Raw genomic sequence first — 24,172 nt, forward strand, 5'->3', positions numbered from 1 at the left:
AAAAAAAAATTAAAATGAATTAAGGAAGATCTAAATAGATGAATACTCTTCTTAGAGAAGAAGCCTTAATTTATAAAGATGTAAAATCTCCTGAAACTGATTTATAGACCCAATTCATGTCCAGTCAAATCCCAACAGATCTTTTTTTTCTGAATATTGATCCTAAAATATGCATAGAATAAGAGACATAAAAAGCCAGGCTAGTCCCAAAGAACATGATTGTAGAATACCTTGTTGTGTGTGTGTGTGTGTGTGTGTGTGTCTGTGAGTGTGTGTGAGAGAGAGAAGCTTGTTCTTTCATAATTCAAGACATATTAAAAAGTTTTGCTAATTGAGTCAATGTTTTACAGTTGAAGGGCAAGACACAAAATTAGACCAAAATTACACAACAAAGTTTTCAAACACCAACTCATGGATATAAGGAGACTGTCATGACAGACAGATGGCATTGGCATAGCAGATCAATAGGGAAGAATGGTATTATTTAATGAACAAATGTTAGCACAATCAATCCAATTAATCATCTAAATGGAGAAGAATGAAACAGTATCTACATTACACTATATTTAAAAAATCAATTCTAGCTAGAATCAAGAGAAATGTCAAAGACAAAACTTTGATTTTTTTGAAGAAAGAAAATATAGGAATAATATCTTAGACTTAGACCAAGATTTCTCCAGTAAGAAACATTTATAATTTCTTAAGGATTTAAAAAAATTGCCATACATTGATGTTCAGAATTTATATTTATTGAAAGACAATATTAAAAGATAAAAATAAGCCAAAAACTAAGACAAGATATTTAATTGACAAAAAAGGTATTAAAAATATATTAAAAATAGTCCTGTAAGTCAATATGTTAAAAAATATAAAAAATTGGCAAAATGTTTGAATAGACTTTTACAGGAGATGAAAGATAAACAATAAATATCCTATTGTGCTCAACTTAATTAGTAATCAGTGAATTATTAAAACCACAGTGAGATTCCATTATATATCCAACAGGAGTAGGAAATGAAACAAAAACAAAAATGGAAATCTCAAGTGTGAATGTCAAGTGTCAGGGATGTTCATAAGCCATTCTAGAAAGAGCTTCCCTACTATTTTGACTGTACACACACTGATGACTGGTACTAGAGAGAGATCTTGAATAGGTTCAGAAAAGATTCATGTAAAAAGTTTGGTAGCATTTTTTTTTTAACTAAAAGAATATAGAAATCAATGTGAATGTTCAATGGGCAAAATGGTTAATAGCAGTATATTCATGTAATGAAATACTATACAGCAGAGAAAATTAGCAAACTATGGATTCACACTTGAACATGGATGGAGTTTTCTAAAATTTTTGAGTGTGGGAAATCATGTCACAAAATAATCTATACTATATAATTCCATTTACATACAGTTCAAAATCAAATATGAATATCTACATGTATATTTGTGCACACTCAATCCCTTATTTTCACAAAGACACAGACACAGAAATACAAAACTGCAAAGAAAAACAAGGAAAAAGTAAATATTAAATTTAGTATAATGGTTACCTTTGTTAAAGAATGAGGTGACAATTAGGAAAAAAGCAAGGACTTAAGTACTAGTACTTGATTACTAAAGTAGGAGTATTATAGCTAATAGTCATGTGCTTTATTATTCTTTAAACCCACTCTATATCTTACTTATATAAAATAGGACTGAAAAAGAAGCAGTAGAAGGTTGTGGCTTTGCAAATCTAATATTAGAAATATGTAGAAGGTTGTGGCTTTGCAAATCTAATATTAGAAATATGACTGGTGGATAGCAGGAGAGTCCTGAGGGTGTGGTATTTTTCATATGTATTACACATCCATTGTCTGTCAGCTTATTTAATTATCTACAATGATGAAAATGTCACTTTAAGAAATTTTAGCACAATTTTTACTTTACTTCCTAGATCTCCTTTGCCTATTCTATGCAAGAATCAATGTGAACGATTATGTTAATATTTTCCTCAAAAAAATTAAGGAACAAAGTTGTGGTCTGATCTCCCACCCTTGCATTGTATAACTCCTCTAGATGCAATCAGCCATGTCACATAGGCACTATCAGGCCCTAAACATATCATTCATTTATTCATTTATTTTGATTCAATTGGTCATGTAAAAAATATTTGTTGATGTTTACTCTATGGCAGGCACCATGGGTACAAAGATAGGTAAAGCATAGATTTGCTGGCTGTAGCTCACAACTGACCAGAAGAGGAGGACCTTGATTTCATGAACAAATAGGATCTGCTTCCTTAGCCTTGATTTACTTTTCTATTCTAGTATGTGTCTGAAATCCAGCCTATGTCCTTAACTTACTGACATCCTGAAAACTTGATTTTCAAGAGATGTTTGTTAGTGCCCTCAGGAAGAGAAGAAGATCAAGGGAAGGTCTTGACCAAAGGATCCCATTCCAGGCCTGTTTCCAGAATCGCATAAGTGTCCCTGTGCCCAGGACTTCCTGCTATCTTTCCCCAATATCCCCTTCAAGGATCCAGGGGATATCCCAAGAGAAAGTGCATATTGGCCTGATGGCAACTCTCGCTAAAGCCAGGCCATTTTCATTTGTACAGTTCTTTCTGTTTTTTCACTTCCTGCCATTCATTCTGAACCCTGGAATCCCAGCATTCAATCCTCAGGATTTCTAACACCATCTTCCTCTTAACTACCACAGCAAAAAAATGCTTGTGAGAAAAACAGTCTGTTTCCAGTCACAATGTTGGCTTAGGTTTGGGATGCTTTCTAGTCCTATGTAAAGTCTTTTACAGAGAGTACCTATGGGAAAACTTCCTCAGATTGTGGTTACTTAACATTTCACGTTAGAAGCAAATACTTTTTCGCCAACCAAGCAAAATAGAAAGTATGCTACCTTGCCTAGCTGAGGCTAAAGTAACTGACTTTTATCATTTAAGCTTTGTTCTTCAAGCTCTCTCAAATACCTGCTTGCCATATTGTGTGGCTGGAGCCTTCTAAGGTCTGTGATCAAATTGCTAACCTGGCATTTTTGAGATTTGTAGAATGGTACCTTATGGAAGCATCAGGAATATGTGTGCCCCTCTCCCTGCCTGCTGTATTCAAGAAAAATAAAATCTCTAGAGAGAAATGGACAGATCCTGTATGAATTATAGTGAAAGGACACCATATAACATATTTTCAAAATTACCCTTGGGAGAGGAATTAGATAATGACTAGGTTTAATAATAGTGACAATGAAACAAAAATTGAGCCAGTCATCACAACATTATTTAATAATATTATTTTTTATCAAAATATAAACAACTTTTTAAAGTAGAGCAATGATATTTCAAAATGGGAATATTTGAAACTACAAGTATAAAGTTCATTTCCATACATATTTATAAGCTCCCTGTGTCTTTGAGGCTTCAAGATAGATGCTATAGGGGGTAAAATGATAAATCAGAAATGTCCTTTGCCCTTAAAAGTATGGGATTCAAGGAAAGTAGATAATACTTGTATGAAAATATCTAAAACAAAGTGTAGAATTAGGGTAATACTCTAATAGAGGTGTGAACAAAATTCTGAGCTGAGAATAAAGTTTTCACTTGTGGTTATATAAGAAAAGAAAATGAAAGATAACAAAAGAATTAGAGAATACAGGGTTCTAGAAATAATAGGTAGTACAGGTTTGTTAGGATAATAGTAATTATCATGTAAGGACATAAATGTTAGGATAGTATGACTGAATTTTATGTGACAAATGATAGAATTGAAGGTTTTTGATAGTGTATGTTTTATTTGATGACGTATATCATAATTATAACCTCATTTCTTTAAAAGTAATCTAGCTGTAGAGAACAGATTAGAAATGGAAGGAAAAATGAGGCTGGAGACCATTGGAAGTAGTTATTGAACTGAGGTATGAAGAAGTCTGGAAATATTTATAGAATGGAGCAATAGTGATAATTATGAATGATATTTCAGCCACAGAATGTATAAAATTTGACAAAATGATGGATATGGGAGTGTTAAAAGTGTAGAATCAAGAATTCAATTCATCAAACATTTTTTAGTCCTTGTTATTTCAGAGAATATGTTGCTTTCTGGGTTCTTTGATTAAAGAATTTATACCCTATATAACTAAGATGGCAATAGCATTACCAATAGTGATATAGAAAACAAAATTATCTTTGAGGATAATTGATAAATTTGATTTAAGCACAAAATGAGTTGGACATGGCAGAGACAATGAGGAAGTAGATGTCAAAGCTATTTGTAGCTGTGGATGAGTAGGTATGAGAGATAATGTGGGTATTGATTCATATTAGAGAGGTAATATTTGAAGCTGTAGAGACTATATACAGGAAAAGAGAAAAAAAAGTCTTCTGTGCATTGTTTCCTACACTTAAAGTTTTAAAAGGTAAAAAAGGTGCTAATAAAAGGGATAGGAAAAGTTACCAGATAGCTGTTAAGAGATGTGACCTAGGAATTTCTTAGGTCTTCTCTCTGGGGATTGAAATTGAAGTCACTACAGCAGAATGCACAGGGGGGAAATGAGGAAAAACAGAGTCATCAAGGCAACATTTAATCCATGTATCAGTTTGTTCCTGAAGCCAGTTATGCCTGTGGGATTTTTATTGAAATGAACCTATGCATTCTTATTATTGCCTTAATTTTAAATTGGGTTTCAATCACTTGATACTGAGTGAGTGTTAGATAATACATGGGTCTCACAGAGGGTAAGAGAAATGAATTAAAGTGAAATATGGATTTTGAGACAGTGGGAAGAAAAAGAAAGAATGGATAAATATTTATATTTAAGACAGTAACATTAGAAGACCTTCCTTAATAGATGAGACAAGAATAGTTGCTGAAGATGAAGGATGTGCAAATTAGCCTGGAGATTTGAAGAGTGTGGGAAATTTATGAGCCAGTTACTATGCAGAGTACACAAGAGAGCCAACAAGAAGTAATTGAATAATTGCTAAGTTACAGGGGAATCCAGATGAGCTGGCTGCCTTTATTTGATTTGGCCCAAATTAGGTCAGTATACTCTAAAAATGCAGGGCAACTCAGAGTAAGGATTAAAAGGCAGGCAGTGAGGCTTGCAATGCATCTAGGATAGACAATTCAGGGATTTTGAAGTGCTTGGATGAATAACATGGCCAATCGTGATGTTCAGGTAGATATGGAGGGATATATACTTAAAATAGAGACATGGTATTTAGTATAAGAAAAGTAAGAGAACAAGGGACAAGTGCTGTATGGAGGAATTTCTCCCTAGAAGTGAAAGGAATCAAAAGTACGTAGAAGTTATTATCAGAATAGAGGATTTTAAGTTCCCAGAGTTTGAAAGCTGAATAAGGCTCTATGATGTGTTGGGTTGGAGTTCTTTCACTGGGTGCCCAAAAGAGATGACATTTCTAAAAATGAGAACTTAAAAAAAAATTGACACAAGACTTAAAGGAGTATCAAGTAGGAGTGGAACTCGCTAAGAAAATTGTCAGAGGCTCTGTGTGCAGATGTCTGTAAGCTAAGCACAGAGGTTATTGAAGCTAGGACAGGGCTCTCACGGTGAGCAGCTAATGGGTCTGTCTCAGATGGACAGAAGGTTCCATGAAATGATACAATGGATTCAAAGTAAGGGAAGTGATAGAATGCTTCTCTGAGGGAGACCCTGCGGAGTACATTTATTTTCCTGTGTTAAAATGTATCTGGGTTTTGTTTCAGTCAAATACAGTAAAACATGCAGATGTGGAAATGATTGTCATGAAGGAAGAAATTTACTCACAGATTTCTAGAAACAGCAGGAAGAACAGCATGCCACCCAGGGACACATGGGGACAAGACCCGGATTGGTCAGGAGGAGAGGGGTGAAAGGGAAGATGGTGGGCCAGAGCCTTCAGTGGAGTCTTCACAGGAAGAAATGGGTAGTTAAGCCCAGTAAAGTTTTAAGATTGGATAGTTTGAATCATTCTGGCTGGCTCTTGGCTGGAAGGGTGGTCCCCAGTTGTCTGGTACCTAGCCCTGGGTGATTTATGGCGGGAGAAATACTGGCCTAGTGTATGAGAGTTTAATAAAAGAGATGGTTGGGGAGGTGGGCTCTGGGTTGGTTGGTTTGCATATCAAAGACATACTCCCAGGGGAGTCGTTTGTTATCTTTAACAATTCACTAATCATGGGAGGGGTGGTGTCTCCAGGAACAAGACTTAAATGCCAGAGCATCAAGAATATAGACAAAACAAATTCTGTGACCATGTATAGTGATGGATGCTAACTAGACGTATTGTGATAATTTTGCAGTACATCCAAATGTTGGAGCATTATGTTGTACATCTGAAATTAATATAATATCGTATGCCAAGTATATCTCAATTAACAAAAAAGAATTTAGGCAATAAGAAAATATAATCATCTTTTGATTATATTTATATACTTTTTTTAAAGATTTTATTTTTTTTTATTTTTATTTATTTATGATAGTCACACAGAGAGAGAGAGAGAGAGGCAGAGACACAGGCAGAGGGAGAAGCAGGCTCCATGCACCCGGGAGCCTGACGTGGGATTCGATCCCGGGGCTCCAGGATCGCGCCCTGGGCCAAAGGCAGGCGCTAAACTGCTGCGCCACCCAGGGATCCCTTGGTGGGGATCCCCCGACCCAGGGATTTATATAATTTATATAATATTATATAATTATATTATATATATTTATATAATTATATAATATTTATATTATATTTATATTATATTTATATACGAAAGAAATGCATCTTTTGTTCAGTTAGCTATAAAGAATAAAAGTAGTTAATTATATTTTCCCTTTCATTGGCTGGTTTAACTGTGAATATGAATTTATAAAAATTTAAGATTCAGTTAACTTTCTTGAAGCAAATCTTAGAATGGTGAAGAAATTATTATCAGCTTAATAATTTAAAAAATGCTCATTATTTTGAGTTGCATGCCAGTTACTATGCTAACATCTTTATATACATTATAATATTTAATCCTCATAACCAGCATAATGGGGTAAATACCCCTATTTATACCTAAGGCAACTGAAGCCTAGTTAATTTAAGTAACTTGCCCAAGGTCACTGGCATATAAATCCAGGTCTGTCTAGATTCAAAACCGAGCTTATCACTGCAATGGTTGCACATTTCCCATGGGTTGTTTCACTTACTGAGAAAATCACCCGTTCTATGTCATTCAATGAAGGCACAGTTATGATAAAATAAAAAGGGTATAGAAGTTGGTATCACATCACTGATTTGCTTAGAATAAAACCAAATTTGCTTTGGTTTTTTACTCTTAATAAGAGCAGTTCTTATAGTGATACATAGTATGCAGTCTATCTTAAGCTTTTATTTTGAACATGACAGTGGCATGTAATTTAAAGGGAAAAAATCAGGCTAACACTAAGTGTACAAGGCAATAAATCTCAGGTCCCCAGAGCAACATTTTTCTGCCACCCCTTCCTTCAGACATAAAGAGATGTGGGACTCCTGCCAGAGAAATATAATAAAATGTAAGAACGGTTATAAATGAAATACAGTCAGGGCCCTACAATCTGCTTCATTGCTAGCTTGCTTTATTCCTTCCTTGAGGATTCTATTTCTTCCTCTCCTTCACCATGGTATTCCATTTCCCTTGCTTTCATTATCTTATTTTTGCCGCTATTTATAACATTTACCCTTTCCCTTTTCTTCTCTTTTATGTGTTCTCTTTCTTGTTGAAGGGGAGGGAAACTGTGATCCTACTCCTATGTGTATTCAGTCTTAGGATTTGCTTTGCCTTTTACTACGTTTTTCTTCTTCTTCTTTTTTTTTAAGGACTTTTTTTCCATCTCCGTCTTTTGCCTGTATTCACTTTATAACATTGCTTTGATCTTACTCCCAGGTTGGAAGGAGCAGTTTCCTACGGACTATCATGTTTAGAGAACTTTTTTTCTCTTACCAAAGCAAGTCTTAACCTTGCTCTTGAGATCAAACATCAGAATCCTCAAGTCTAAAGAACAGAGCCAGAGCATATTGAAGAAGTTCATGCATTCACTTATGCAGGCAAGAATACATTTGTTCACTTACTCTCTCTTTTGTCTATCTATCCATCCTTCAATCCCTTCATCAAGTATTTATTGAGCATCTTATATTCATTTATATGATTAGTCAATGAACATTTACAGAGCCCCTATGATGTGCCAGGAACAGCAAACTGGTGGGGAGAGGTGAATACAAGCAGTAAGGGAAGCATTGCCAGTAGAGATTTCTTTAAAATAATAATAAAATCAACTAGAAATCTGCTTTTTATCTTCATTATATGCTGGGAATTTTAAACAATGCTAGTGCTAAAAGCATACTCCCCATGGAGGCTGTCACTCCCAGGATGTTCCATCTCCTAGCTAGATGTGACGCAGTCTAACATAGAACAAAATAGATAAAAGTCCCTGGCCTTTTGAAGGTTATATTCTAGTACAAGAGATAATATGTGTGTATTCATGTGTAAATATGTAATTATTTATATGTGTATATAATTCTGTAAATGTATATATGTATAATTATATCAATTTAATTGGAAATACAAATTAATCATAAATTCAAAGACTAAGGAAAAATAGGAGATTGTATATGCTAAGCCACAAATTAGTAAAACAGCAGTTGACAACTCCAGCAAGGTATTAACCTGCTGATAGTCATGACTAGGGTTAATTGGATTTCATGTATTTCTCCTCTCAGTGTCCTTAGATCTAATCAGGCATCAGAATCACTCAGGGGAGTTTTAAAAAATATAGGTGCCCTGGCCACATTCAGAAAAATTCTAATTCCTTTGCTCTAGAATATGGCCTACATATTAGTGTATTTGTTGCAAATGCAGCAAAATCAGGCTTTTGTGGTTCTTCCAGGGAGACTGTTCATCAGTGTACCATGGCAGGGTGGCAGGGCATGGTAATCCACTTAAATGTGAGATTATCTATCTATCTATCTATCTATCTATCTATCTATCTATCTATCATCTATCTATCTATCTAAATGTGGGAAAGATGATGGGCTTCCTTGGGGCATGAGAAAACATAGTTTTGGGTGATAGGGAAGCAAGAAATGTAAACATCCTCCCTTTAGACACATAACAAGATATTGCCACATATCTGCTCAATGAATAGTGAATATGGGTTCCAGTTCTAAGAGATGGAATTTGCAGGACTGCTGGCTCCTTTCCCCAAGTTTGGCTTCAGAAGAATCTGAGCAGGGAAAATGGAAGAAACTGTTATGATCTCTGGGAAACTGGAAGTTTGAAACTCTGTGGAGGGTAGATAAGGCAGCAGTCAAAAACTCTTGGGGTTTAAATTGGGTAGAAGTTGTTGGAATTTTTTTTTTTTTTAAGAGGGGGAAAGAGGGCATGGGAGGGGCAGAGAGAGACAGAGAAAAAAGAATCTTAAGCAGGCCTCATGCCTAGCACAGAGCCTACCAGGGGACTGGATCTCACGATCAGGACTGGATCGTGACCTGAGCTAAAATCAAGAGTGGGATGCTTACCTGACTGAGCCACCCAGACAACCCGTGAACTTGTTAGAATTTCTTACCTTGCTTCTGGACGATTGCTTATGCGCAAATAATTCTGCCTCCCACATGTGGGTCCAGGAATAAGTAGAATAACTGGTGAAGCCCTTTGCTTACAAAGAACTGAGATTGACATTCATCAGATGTCTCTTGATCTTCTCTTTTCAAACTCCAGGGTTTAGAAATGAATATCTTCCTGGATGGTGAAGAGTGAATGCTTGATAGGGGGGCTTGTTTTACAGGATGAAAAGTGATCAAATCCAGTTTGTTTAGATGTCTTTACCCTTGGTAATTTCTACTCCACTCCTTAGGATTTATCAGGCTGACAGACATTGGGTTCTGGCCCTCTTTAATCCTCATTGCCTGAAAAATGTAGCTGATGCCTCTGAAGAAATTAAACTCACAGGTCAAAATAACAAGACACAAAGAAGAATCAACAGTTTTAAATTGTCATTCTAATGTGAAGACATGATAAAAAAATTTATTAAACACACAGTATCAGAAGGATTGTGAGAAACTCATTACATTTTTATATGTATTTAAATTGGAAGAGAAAGTAGGAAACGAAGATGAAAAAGTGTAAAAATACATGAATTTCTAATCTTATTAAAAGATAGAGCTATCAATTTTAAAAAGAAAATATTAAATAGAAACATAAAAATGAACATAAAGAAAAAATAAGGTGAAAAATAAAGTGAGAGTAACAGGTCTAAAAACATTAATAACTATAATATAGACAGCAAACTTAATTGGTTGAAAGATTCTGACACATGTGAATAAGAACCAAAATCTTTCCATATGCTAATTACAAGAGAAACCTAAAATATAGGGATAGGCAAACATTGGGGGACAAATCAGAAATAAAGATATTATACATGAATACTTACACAAAAAAGCTATATTAATGTTAGATAAAATATACTTTAAGACACAAAATTATTGGGATGCCTGGGTGGCTCAGCAGTTGGGCATCTGCCTTCAGCTCAGAGTGATCCTGGAGACCCACATTAGGTCCTTGCACGGAGCCTGCTTCTCCCCTGCCTGTATCTCTGCTTCTCTCTCTCCCTCTCTCCCCCCTCTCTCTGTCTCTCATGAATAAATAAATAAAATCTTTAAAAAAATGTTAAAAGGGACAAAATTATTGAAGTACAGAGTGTCACTATATAATGATCCCGTTTTAATTTGCCAAGAATTTGTAGAAATTATATGCATATATATGTATATGTATATTTAAAATAACCTCAAAGTAAATGAAGCAAAAATTGAGGGAATTACAGGGAGAAACTGATAAATCTATCATTTTAGTAGTAGTTTCAACACATAGTTCCTATTTATTGATGATTAAGGAATCTAAATAAGCAGAGGATATATAGATCTCTACAACATAATTAACAAACTTGCCTCAATGGACACAGAGTTCTACATATAACAATAAAGAGACACTTTTTCAAGCAGCATGCAAAATGATTAAAAGAATAGATCATGCACCTGGGGCACCTGGGTGGCATAGTTGGCCAATCATTGGATTCTTGGTTTCGGCTCAGGTCATGATCTCAAGGATGTCTAATGCATCTTACCTCAGGCTTTGTGCAGAGCTCAGAGTCTACTTGAGATTCTCTCTCTCTCCCTCTGCCCCTGCCCCCATTCATGTGTGCCTCCTCACTCTCAAATAAATAAATAAAATATTTTAAAAAATTGATCATGTACTAGGCCACAGGAAAAAAAAAAACTCAGAAAACTTCAAAGACAGGTATTACAAAGATCATAATCTTTGATCATAGTGTAATTTACTTTGGAGTTAATGACAAAAGCATACATGAAACGGCCCACATATTTAGAAGTTACAAAAACATATTGCTAAACTATGCATGATATAAAAAATAATTATAATACAAATAACTGAAACTTAATTATAATGAAAACACTATATATCAAAATTTGTAGGATGCAGCAAAACAAATGCTTTAAAAGAAATATAAGCCCCAATCATTTTTATTAGAAGATAGGGTTTCTAAATTTATGAGCTAAGGGCTCATCCTAATAAATTAGGAAAGGAAAAATAGACTAAACTTACCATGAACATTAACAAAGCTAAATTATTTTTTGGAAAATTTTTTTTAAAGGGAGACAAACTTCTGTCAAAACTAATCAAGGGAAAAACAAACACAAATAAATAATACTAGTATTAAAAGATGTTTCACTGGAGGTGATATGCCAGGGGGTTTTACCAACAATTTTGAAATCTTTTGATTAAATTAAAATTCTTACAAAAATATGTATTATTACAAATGAATCAGGGAAGGAAAGCAACACAAATAATACTATACACATTAAAGTAATTGAAACACTAGTTTAAAATATTCCCACAAGCAAAACGCTAGGCTCAGAAAATTTTAGAGAGCTTTTACAAATTTTCCAAAACATCTTTTCAAGCTTATTAAGTCCCTTACAGAAAAGAGGAAATAAGGAATGCTCTCTAATGGCTTCTGAGTCCATTATCAATTTGGCATGAAAACCAGACAAAACTATACAAAACGATCAATTCCAAATCTATTTCATTCATCACTGTAGATGTAAAAAAATCCTACAGAAATTCTTAAGAAACCAAACCCCCAAATATGTAAAATAATAATAATAATTAACTACAACCAACTGCCTCAGCTAGCCCACATATTTTCTCCGTCTGCCTTGGGATTTTCCTAACACCATGAATAGGGAGACCTGTGGAGATGGAGTGGCAGGCATACATGTGCAGCCAGAAAGGATGAGTGGGTTAATATCTCATGAACCATTCTTAAGCAATGGAGGACAAGAGTCAGAGAATAAATGCGCCTCTTTTTCTTCTCTCAAGTGAACAATTGTGGGACGTAATCTTTATAATATCTCACATTATCTCAATGGTACCAAGCCCCACTTGTCATACAGGTGATCAATTATTCACCTTTGTACTGGTTTTTCCTCCCTATGTTTTTTCCTCTTATTGATCTCCTGCTTCTTTTCCCTGGGATTTTCTGCACAAATTAATTACTTGTTTTCCTGGGTTAGCACTAGATAGGACAAATTCTATCATCATTCTATTCAACATTGTGTTGGAGGCTTAAACTATGATTCAATGTATGCAGATTGGAAAAGGAAGTGTACACTAGTGATACTTGCAGGTGTTATGAGCATTTAATTAGAGAACTAAAATAATCCAAAGATATATTATTGAATTTAATAAGAGCATTTAGCAAGCTGGCTGGATATAAGATTAAAATTAGTATTATTATATTTCTATACACCAACAGCAAATGGCTATTTTAAGCAAACGGTATAATCAGGAGTAACAGAACACCTAAGTACATTAATAAAACATTAAAAATTTTAAATTGTATTAAGGGATATTAAAGAAGACTTAAATAAATAGGGACATAGATCATCATGGATAAAACGCATTCATACTATAAAGAAATAATTTATTCTGAAATCAACCTATAAGTTCAACAAAATTCTTTTTTTTTTTTTAAGATTTTACTTATTTATTCTTGAGGAACACAAGAGAAAGAGGGAGGCAGAGACACAGGCAGAAGGAGAAGCAGGCTCCATGCAGGGAGCCCGATGTGGGACTTGATCCCAGGACCCCAAGATCATGCCCTGAGCTGAAGGCAGACACTCAACCACTGCCACCCATGCACCCCTCAAGAAAATTTTAGTTATAACCCAATAGTGTTATTTTTGGAACTTGATGAAATGAATCTTAAATTTCATAAAGGATTAAAGAGTCAAGAATACTTAAGGCATTTCTCAAAATTGGTTAAAAACCTAAATGTGAGACAGGAATCTATCAAAATCCTAGAGGAAAACATAGCAGGACCTCTGTGACCTCAGCCACAGCAACTTCTTGCTAGACACGTCTAAAAGATAAAGGAAACAAAAGCAGAAAATGAACCATTAAAACTTCATCAGGATAAAAAGGTTTTGCACAGCAAAGGAAAGAGTCAATGAAACTTTTCAAAAATTTTCTCCCTACAGAATGGGAAAAGATATTTGCAAATGACTTATCAGATAAAGGACATCCAAAATCTGTAAAGAACTTATCAAACTCAACACCCAAAAACCAAAATCCAGTCAAGAAATGGGCAGAAGACATGACAGATATTTCTCCAAAGAAGCCACACAAACGGCCAACAGACACATAAAAAAATGCTCAACATCACTTGACCACAGGGAAATACAAATCAAAACCACAAGATACCACCTCACACCAGTCAAAATGGCTGAGAAATTAACAAGTGAGGAAACAATGGATGGTGGAAAGGATGCAGGGAAAGGGGAACCCTCTTACACTGTTGGTGGGAATGCAAACTGATGCAGCCCCTGTGGAAACAGTATGGAGGTTCCTCAAGAAGTTGAAAATAGAACTACCCTATGACCCAGCAATTGCACTAGTAGGTATTAATCCAAAAGATAGAAACAGTAATTCGAAGGGGTGCATGCACCCAATGTTTATAGTAGCGGTGTCCACAGTACCCAAAATATGGAAAGAGCCCAGATATCAAATGACAGATGAATGGATAAAAAAGAAGTGGTACATATAGACAATGGAATATTACTTAGTCATCAAAAATGAAATCTTGCCATTTGCAATGATGGAACCAAGGGTATTATGCTAAGTGAAATAAGTCAGAGAAAGACAAATACCATTTGATTTCACTCATATGTGGGATTCAAGAAACAAAGCAGATGAACATATGGGAAGGGAAGGGAAAATAAAATAAGATGAAAACAGAGACAGGGGCAAATCATAAGAGACTTAGCTATAGAGAAAAAATGGAGGGTTGCTGGAGGGAAGAGGGGAGGGTGCATGGGGTATTGGGTAATGGACATTAAGGAGAGCAATTGATGTAATGATCACTGGGTGTTATATGCAATTGATGAATCACTATACTCTACCTCTGAAACGAATAATACAGTGTATGTTAACCAAATTGAATTTAAATTTTAAAAAAGAATATTCAAGGCATTTTTGAGGGAAATTCAGGATGAGGGTATTACAAATTCAAACTTAGCTTGAAGCTAGAGGATTACTTGGGGGCAAAATGGGAAAGATAATTTATTTTGGATCAGCTGGTGGACCAGCTTTGTTTGGTCCACCTGTATGAAGGGGTAAAAGTGGTGATAAGTCTGGAATTTATATATAAATCATATTATGAATATCATTTATATATAAATCATATTATGAAATATCATGTCATAAGATAAATTATATTTACTCTAAAGCAGAGGAAAAAATTTGGAAACGTCTAATGTGATTAATTTATTTAGGATATTTTATAGGATACACTGAGGAGGAAGAAGATTTAACAGAAAGACCAAAAAATAAAAAATAAAAATAAATAAAAGAAAGACCAGATTGGGAGGCTTTTAAATTGTAGGAAGTGAGTAAGTAATTATTATAAGTAGAGTAATAATGGATAGTGGAAACAAGTTTAATAAACCAACATATCAGGGTGCTGGTGGCTCAGTCAGTTAAGCATCTGCCTTGGGCTCAGGTCATGATCCTGGGTCCTGGGATCTAGCCCTGAGTTGGGCTCCCTGCTCAGCAGGAAGTCTGCTCTCTCCCTTCGTCCCTCCCCACCGCTCATGCTGTCTCTCTCAATTAAATAAATAAAATCTTAAAAAAAAACCTGACATATTTTAAGAAGTGCTAATGGATTAAAGTTTGTAGTCTAAAATAAATTAAGATAATTTACTGAGCGGCTTCACTGTGCCAGACACCTGGCATATATTATTCATATCTAAACAATTCACTCTAGGCAGGTTTTACTATTTTAAAATAATACCAAGAAAACCAAGATTTTGAGAGCTTATTTTCCAGAAACACAGAAATAGGTAAATAAATGAGTCAGAATTTATTTTTTAGTTATTGTGTGACTTCTGTACTAACAAACATGTATATATATATATCTCACATATATCACATCGAACCATTAATACCTTAGATATTTTGTGAGGAAGACTAAAGTTTATGTTTTCTTTTTAAGATGAAGAAAAAATTAAATAACAATAAGAATGGTGTTTGGAAATGGTAGTAGTGTTGAGGGTGGCAGTGAAATGATATTAGTTTGAGAAATACAACAATATATTTTATAGCCTCCTGATGCCATATATACTCTGAATAATTTCTAGAAGAATTGAACAGATTAGCTGAAACTCAAGTAGTCCAGAGGGAAGAATTAGTTCCAGAAGGAACAATTTAAATTTATCTTCATATTCATAACCTAGAATTTGATATTATTTTGAGAGTACCTGCAGGGATTCCAACTTCTCTCTGTCCCATCACTGATTAACTGTGTGATCTGTAGGAAATCAAGTCAGCTCTCTGCCCCTCTTTTCTTTTTTGTCAGTAAAATGATGATTACAATGTTAGCCTTCACTATCTCATAGGATTACTTTGATAATCAGATGAGGCCATGAATGGATGAGAGGGCCTTCTACATGAATAATATACCATTCATCCTAAATATTAAAATATGGATGATAAAATTTTAAAAATTCTTAAAAAAAATATGGATGAAAGCAATAGATAAATTAACAAACAATCAAACTACTGGCCAAGAGCTCATAAAATGGGGGAAAACTATCCCATGGATAAGAAATATTTGAAGAAGAGATTTTGTTCCTGTCTTCAAGTAAAAAATGACATTAATTGGGTCTGGAATAAGAATGTTGATGAGATGAGCACTGGGTGTTATACTATATGTTGGCAAATTGAATTTAAATAAAATATATTTTTTAAAATAATGATTAGTAAGGAGCCCTTTAGAAACCTTTCTTCCAATCCAAATTCTATAAATTTATTGTACAAAGCAATCAAGAATGGGGTGAATTTTTAAAAATTTGCATAGAGTAAAATTCAGAAGTCACCCCAAGCATACCATCTATATCTAGTTCGAATGCCTCAAATTAGTTTTTAAAAATTCTCATACCCCTCTATTTAAGACTTTATATAGTCTTTTATATAGATAAATTCTTTAAGTAGATACAATTGTCTCCATCCATCTGTAACTTCTACCACTCATCTTCATTTAAACAAGGTACCATTTAATTTTTTTTTAAATTTTCCTGAGGATGAATGGATGGATAGATGAGTGGATGCATATAGAGGATGGATTTCAGTGACATAATAAAGGAATTCTAAACTTAAGAAAATATTTATAAAATTTCCTAAAGTACAACATCAGTTGTAAACATTATTGAGGAGACTTTTTAAGCTATATTTGAAGGGATCTACTGTTGAACAATAATTTTAATCAAAATATCTGGTATTCAAATGGAAATGTAATAAAGGAATTGGGGAAATCTGTGAACTTTGAAATTTTTCTTTTGATCAACAAATGAATCTGATATATAACTTCCAGAATGAATTTAATTGATTTTGAATATCTATGTTCTCAAAGGCTTTGCTTCTTGTTTCTCATGGTCCCAGATAATTGCCTTAGAAAAACATTCTGTTTTATGGTTCTTAAAGAGGAATCTAGCAACAATTTTATACAGTAAACACATGCACACAAGTGTGTGTTTAGGGGTGTGTGTATATGTGTGTGTAATTTTGCACTTAGAGCGAAGTGTGTCTGAAAGAGAATGGCTTCTGGTTTGCCCATCTTCCCATCCGTTTATCTATCATCTTTAATGACATCAATGCATAAAAAATCAGATTCATCTACCGTATGATTGGCTGGCCATCTTTTTTTGGATATTCTTAAGGAAACTCCCATTTAACATTAATAAATTGAATTTTAACATCCCTGTCTTTCAGTTATATGGTATATAGGTATGCCACTCTAATGATTAGCTCTGTGATTTACATTTAAATATTCTAGCCAGTAACCATAAAGCATTTAACAATAATATGAGGCTCATATTTGCAAACTTATAGTGATTAGCATAGTTTGCATTTATTAGTGTGCATTAATTAGCATATTTTGGATTAATGTCAGTATTTCTAAACCCTATGTTATTGTATATTTGTGACTTATTCTAAATTTGATATGGGAAATAAAAATGTTTATGAGAATTGTTTAGGTTTTGAGTATGTGATGGGGAAATGCTTTAGCCAGAATCTTATACTTTCCACAACTATAATATATGTGAGTTTTTCCAGAGTTTGATCTTTGGACTCATTAGTATTATGTCTGAAAAGGACAAAGTTGTAACATAAATATGTAACAAAATATATGAATGATGAATTATTAAATGAAATGTAATTAATATTTTATTAATAACCATGAAGATCTGCTTGCATTGCATATTTTAAACTTGGAATAGCTATTCTAAATTGATTGTTGTTGCTGTTATTATTATTGTTATTATCATCAGTGTATGTGGGTTGGGGATTAAGTAGAATCACTAAAGAGAAGGTAAATTTCTCTCCCTCTGCAGATTTTTCCAACACTATTTCATCTGAAAGAGTGACACATATATCTCTGACTTGCTTCAATATTCATCATTGCTTCCTTCACTTGTGCTGCATGAGGCATAAAAAATAGACTCAAATGAACTTTTTCATATTCATATTTAGGAGACATGAAAAGTACTGTATTTTTAAAAGTTTCTTTCATAAAATCAGAAGTGACCATGACACTCAGTTCTATGTGACGGGTAACAGTTTATTGGTTATTTTCATCAGAAGTTTTTGAGAGTTAGGGTGTATAATTTTGGTTCTTTCTCTTGTTTATTTGTGATGTTTTTGGTTGAATTGGAGTAGCAAATGAGACAATGAGGCGAATGGTTATAAATCCTTTATTCTGTATTTAAGTATTTATCACATATGTGAAGCAGGATTATGTATTTTAAGACTAAATGGCCAGTGAACAAAAATAGAAAGTTCTTCTCTGGTTTTATTACATAAAATTGAGAGATTATTGATAAATCTCTCAAACAAGTTATTCTACATAGATATAGGTATCTATATCTATATAGATACATATTTTAGGATTTATTTACTTGTTTATTTATTGAGAGAGAATGAGCACAAGCATGAGCAGGGGTAGGGGAAGAAGGAAAGGGAGAGAGAATATCAACCAGACTTTGTGCTGAGCACAGAGCCTAATGTGGGTGTCGATCTCACAACCCCAAGACCAAGACCTGAGCCAAAATCAAGAGTCTTAACTGACCGAACCTCCTAGCCAGCCCAAATCTGTCAAACAATGTTATTTAAGTGGCTACTCAGTGTGAAACATATTGTAGATAGTAAGATGAGAGATGACCTAGGACATCTAGTTTCGAGCATTATCTTCATGAATAAGTTGTAAAAACATTGAACAAGAGAAATATTCAAGACATTTTACAGCTAAGACCCATGGTTGTAATCCAGGCAAGCATTACTGTTGTTTCTAGGGAGAAGAGATCATTTTTCGCTGGTTTGATTAAAGAAGGCACCAGGGAAGAAACAGATTTGAGATGTTTTCAGGGTTAGGGACTTTTAATAGATGGAGATAACAAATAGGCTGTTGTGCCGGGGTGGGGGTGGGGGATAAATATTTATTACAGACAAGTTAAGAGAAATTAAAATGGAAATGTAAGTTGGAGTGATATAGTGTAGGATCTGAATGCCAAGCTAAATATTTTAGACTTTATTCTCTAGAAATTGGGAGCAAAGAACCAGTTGCATGACAAAAGTGGTATTTGAGGAAGATAAATATGGCATAAATATTATTAGTGTTTTTTTAATATATTTGTATAGGAAAATAAGAAGAAATACTGAGAGTAGGGAGACAAACTAGAAGTCAATGTTGATATAATAAAGTAGTATTTTATTACAATAATCAGTGTGTTTCTCCTAGTCATTAGTGATCCCCTCCTCTTATTCAGGTAATAGTGAAGACATTCTTATGTTTACTGTTCCAGGAATGGAATAACACAGAAGAGAAGAATACTTAGAATACTTGGGATTTTATTTTTTAAGATAGCCATTTGAAATAAAGAAAAATTACGTTTCAAAGCCTGTGCTTTTAAATACCCCATGCCTTGATGAAATTTGGGATATACATTTATGTAATAAAAAAACTCCATATTTTAGAAGTGCTGCCTATGGATCTGAAAACACCAGAAACCATGTTTCTTGTTCAAGGCAAAGAAACCAGAAATGTGGCAAGGTTTATTAAGTTCAGCTCTGTCATTATTAATGACAGTTTTGTGTTTCTAGTTAGGGAGGATCTAAAACAATGTCAGAATTCCTTTCCTTATAGAGTGGTTCAGGAAAGCAGCACATTGACTTCTCCCCCTCTTCTGTATGCCACTAAAAATTGCCTCCAGACACACTCAGCAAATAACTCACTGTACACACATGCACACATTCTTATACATAGTTGACACAGAAGTGGATCTGTTTGCATAAGGGATACTGCAGTGATCTGTAAGTATTCACAGCAGGAGATAAAATGGACCCGAGAAATTTTTAACTATTCTGGGTAGACTGGATACAAATGAGGGCCGGAGCATCTCCAACAACTCCTCCTCTTATCCCTAATACTCTACCTAAAAAAAGTGCAGATCTTACTGAAAAAAAAATAAGTTGAAGTAAAATTTAAGATAAATTATTGAGAAATAGATTTCTTTCATACCTGAGGTCATGGACTGAGATTAATATTTTTTACATTTGTATTATGGTCTTAATCTTGCCCTCTATAACATTTTAGGTGTATTCTTTACCTTCTCTCAGTTTTGATACTCTGTGAAAAGTAGTTCAAGCCAAAGAAAGTAGTAGATGAAAATTTTAGTAATAAAATTCCTTCCTTTCTCTACTGAAGCAAAATTGATATTCCTTTTTATATCCATAAAGGCTATTTCCTTTATGGTAGCAAGGAAAAATAAGTATGATAAGAAAAAAGAAGTGTGATAGATAGAAAACAATAAAAAATATATCTTTTACAAATATTTTTCTCACCCTGAAAATAAAGATTGTAAGAAAACATGTTCATTCTAAAGATAAGAAGAAAATATGACCTTAAAGAGATAAAAAGTGTGATTCAATGTAGAATTGAATAGAAAAGTAAAACAGAGATCTGACTTAGTTGTGAAAGCAATTATGGACCAAAAATATAGGGTAAAGTGTAGACCAAGAAGTTGTAATACTGTTAAGTGTTTTCAGAAACTCCTAAAAAGATGACACCAAAGGGACAATTCTGACAGAGGATATGTCTGAACCCAATATTGATATTGCTGAAACCAATTCTGGACAAGGAAAAAGGACTATGAGAACATGCGGTATGCTTCACCTGGATTTGTGCCCTTTATAATTAGTATGATTTATTGCCAGTGTACAGAAAATAAATAACTTGAGTTGAACAATCCTATCTAGGCCATGTCCCAGGAAGAGGAGTGCTAAATTGTCAACACTGGACAGAGAAACAGAAAAGATTAAGTAGGTCAGACTGAGTCATGGCAAGTTAGCGTAAAGAATAAGAGAGAACAGCAGCAAAGTTGAGATAAAGTCAGGGTATGATTATCAAGAGAGCAAAGGACAGATCCAATTGTGAGAGAAAAAAGTGAGAGGGAGGATGGTTATCAGTTAAAAATGTCAGAAATAGTTGAACCACCAACCTAGAGGTGCTGGGTTTTGACTTGGACTATATATAGGCTAGGGTGCTTTCGGAGGCAAATAATCAAAACTCTAAATCAAACTGACTGTAAGAATAAGGAAACATACTGGAAAGTAATCCAGAGATATGGTGGTCTCCAAGCATTGGTTTGACTCCACTTCTCTGTAAGTCCCTATGGATGGCCCATCTCTCTATGTTGATTTATCATGGACCTACTTCCCTTCTAATCCGCAGAATGGCTGGTAGCTGCAACTGGAGCAAAGTTCAATTCCTTGTCCATACTCAGCTGAAGTGAAAATTCCTCCTCCAATCAAAAACTAGTCTTTCCTTGAGTTTGATTGGTTCAGTTTAGTAAAAGAGGCCCCAAATCAGTAGCCGCCCCAGAGAAATGTGCTTCATTGACTGGATGATATGTGGGTCCCTCCATCAATCTCTGTAAAGGGAGATGAGATAATCATGGTTGATTTAGAATAATCAGCTTCCTCTGAGTCACAGGGCTGCATGATTGCAGTTTCTGGAACAAGATGAGGATGCTGTTAGGAAGAAGATAGTAAGGTATCCACTAGAGCACTTTTGGAATAATTTTTATAAAGTATAATGTTTCCTTGATTTCAGGAGAGACCTTTTTCTCAGGTTTTAGTATCTCTAAAGTTATGATGCATCTTACACCCAATGGCATATTAAGGTTGAATTTGGCAGTGATGTATTTTATCTCTTTCAGGGTGATATAGAATATAATGTTGCGTGTTACAAACAACATACCACTATAGATCTCAGGTAACATGGCATTTTCTTTATATTAAAAAAAGACCAGCTCTTCATTTCAAGGGTTTTACTAGTCCTTGTGTTTCTGGAAATACTAAATGAATTAATTTAGTAATACATGTGAAGAAAGTATCTTGTTAATCACAATTATAACCATATTTGAACTTTTCCCACTTCATATCTTTTTACCACAACTTTAGTCTGAAATATCTCCTACAGATTATTTTAGTTGGCTCCTAACATCTTTCTATATTCAATACCTGCCCCTTCAAACTCTTTGCCACATGGCAGTCAAATGAGTCTTTGCAAAGTTTGTTTTTACATTTTTAAAATTTAAATTTAATTTCCTAACATATACTATAACACCCAGTGCTCATCCCATCAAGTGCCCTCCTCATTGCCCATCCCCCAGTTACCACATCCCCCCACCAACCTCCCTTTCCACAACCCTTTGTTTCCCAGAGTTCAGAGTCTCTCATGGTTTGTCTCCCTCTCTAATTTTTCCCACTCAGTTCCCCTCCTTTCCTTTATAATCCCTTTCACTATTTCTTATATTCTTCATATAAGTGAAACCATAATATGATTGTCCTCCAATTGACTTACTTCACTCAGCATAATACCCTCCAGCTCCATCTACATCAAAGCAAATGGTGGGTATCTGTCCTTTCTGATGGCTGAGTAATATTCCATTGTATACGTAGACCACATCTTCTTTATCCATTCATCTGTGGACGAACATTGTGGCTCCTTCCACAGTTTGGCTATTGTGGACATTGCTGCTGTTAACATTGGGGTGCAGATGTCCCAGCGTTTCACTACATCAGTATCTTTGGGATAAACACTTAGCTAGTAAATACTAGCTAAGTCGTAGGGTAGCTCTATTTTTAACTTCTTGAAGAACCTCCACATTGTTTTCCAGAGTGGCTGTACCAGTTTGCATTCCCACCAACAGTGCAAGAGGGTTCCCCTTTCTCCACATCCTCTCCATTTGTTTGTTTCCAATCTTATTGATTTTCACCATTCTCACTGGTGAAAGGTGGTGTGAGGTGGTATCTCATTGTGGTTTTGATTTGTATTTCCCTGATGGCAAGTGATGTGGAGCATCTTCTCATGTGCTTGTTGGCCATGTGTATGTCTTCTTTGGAGAAATTTCTGTTCATGTCTTTTTCTCATTTCATGATTGAATTTTTTGTTTCTTTGCTGTTGAGTTGAATAAGTTCTTTATAGATCTTGGATACTAGCTCTTTATCTGATATGTCATTTGCAAATATCTTCTCCCATTCTGTAGGTTGTCTTTTAGTTTTGTTAACTATTTCTTTTGCTGTGCAGAAGCTTTTTATCTTAAGTCCCAAATAGTTCATTTTTGCTTTTGTTTCCCTTGCCTTCATAGATGTGTCTTGCAAGAAGTTACTGTGGCCAAGTTCAAAAAGGTTTTTGCCTATGTTCTCCTCTAGGATTTTGATGGATCCTTATCTCACATTTAGATCTTTCATCTATTTTGAGTTTGTCTTTGTGTCTGGTGTAAGAGAATGGTCCAGTTTCATTCTTCTGCATGTGGCTGTCCAATTTTCCCAACATCATTTGTTGAAGAGACTGTCTTTCTTCCATTGGATAGTCTTTCCTTCTTTATTGACCATAGAGTTAAGGGCTCATTTCTGGGTTCTCTATTCTGTTCCATTGATCTATGTGTCTGTTTTTGTGCCAGTACCATACTGTCTTGATGATAATAGCTTTGTAATACAGCTTGAAATCTGCCATTGTGATGCCCCTGGCATTGGTTTTCTTTTTCAATATTCCTCTGGCTATTTGGGGTCTTTTCTGATTCCATACAAATCTTAAGATGATTTGTTCCAACTCTGTGAAGAAAGTCCATGCTATTTTGATAGGGATTGCACTGAACATGTAAATTACCCTGGGTGGCATAGACATTTTCACAATATTTATTCTTCCAATCCATGAGCGCGAAATGTTTTTTCCATCTCTTTACATCTGCCTCAATTTCTTTCAGAAATGTTCTGTAGATTTTAGGGTGTAGATCCTTTACCTCTTTGGTTAGGTTTGCTCCTAGGTATGTTACAGTTTTGGGTGCAATTGTAAATGGGATCGCTTCCTTAATTTCTCTTTCTTCAGTCTCATTGTTAGTGTATAGAAATGCCAAATGCAACTGAATACACATTCTTCTCAAGTGCATGTGGAACTTTCTCCAGAATAGACCACATACTGCGTCACAAATCAGGTCTCAAATGATACTAAAAGATTGGGATTGTCCCCAGCATATTTTCAGACTACAATGCAA

The sequence above is a fragment of the Canis lupus genome, chromosome 21, assembly GCF_011100685.1.
Source record: "Canis lupus familiaris isolate Mischka breed German Shepherd chromosome 21, alternate assembly UU_Cfam_GSD_1.0, whole genome shotgun sequence".
NCBI classification, from domain to species: Eukaryota; Metazoa; Chordata; class Mammalia; order Carnivora; family Canidae; genus Canis; species Canis lupus.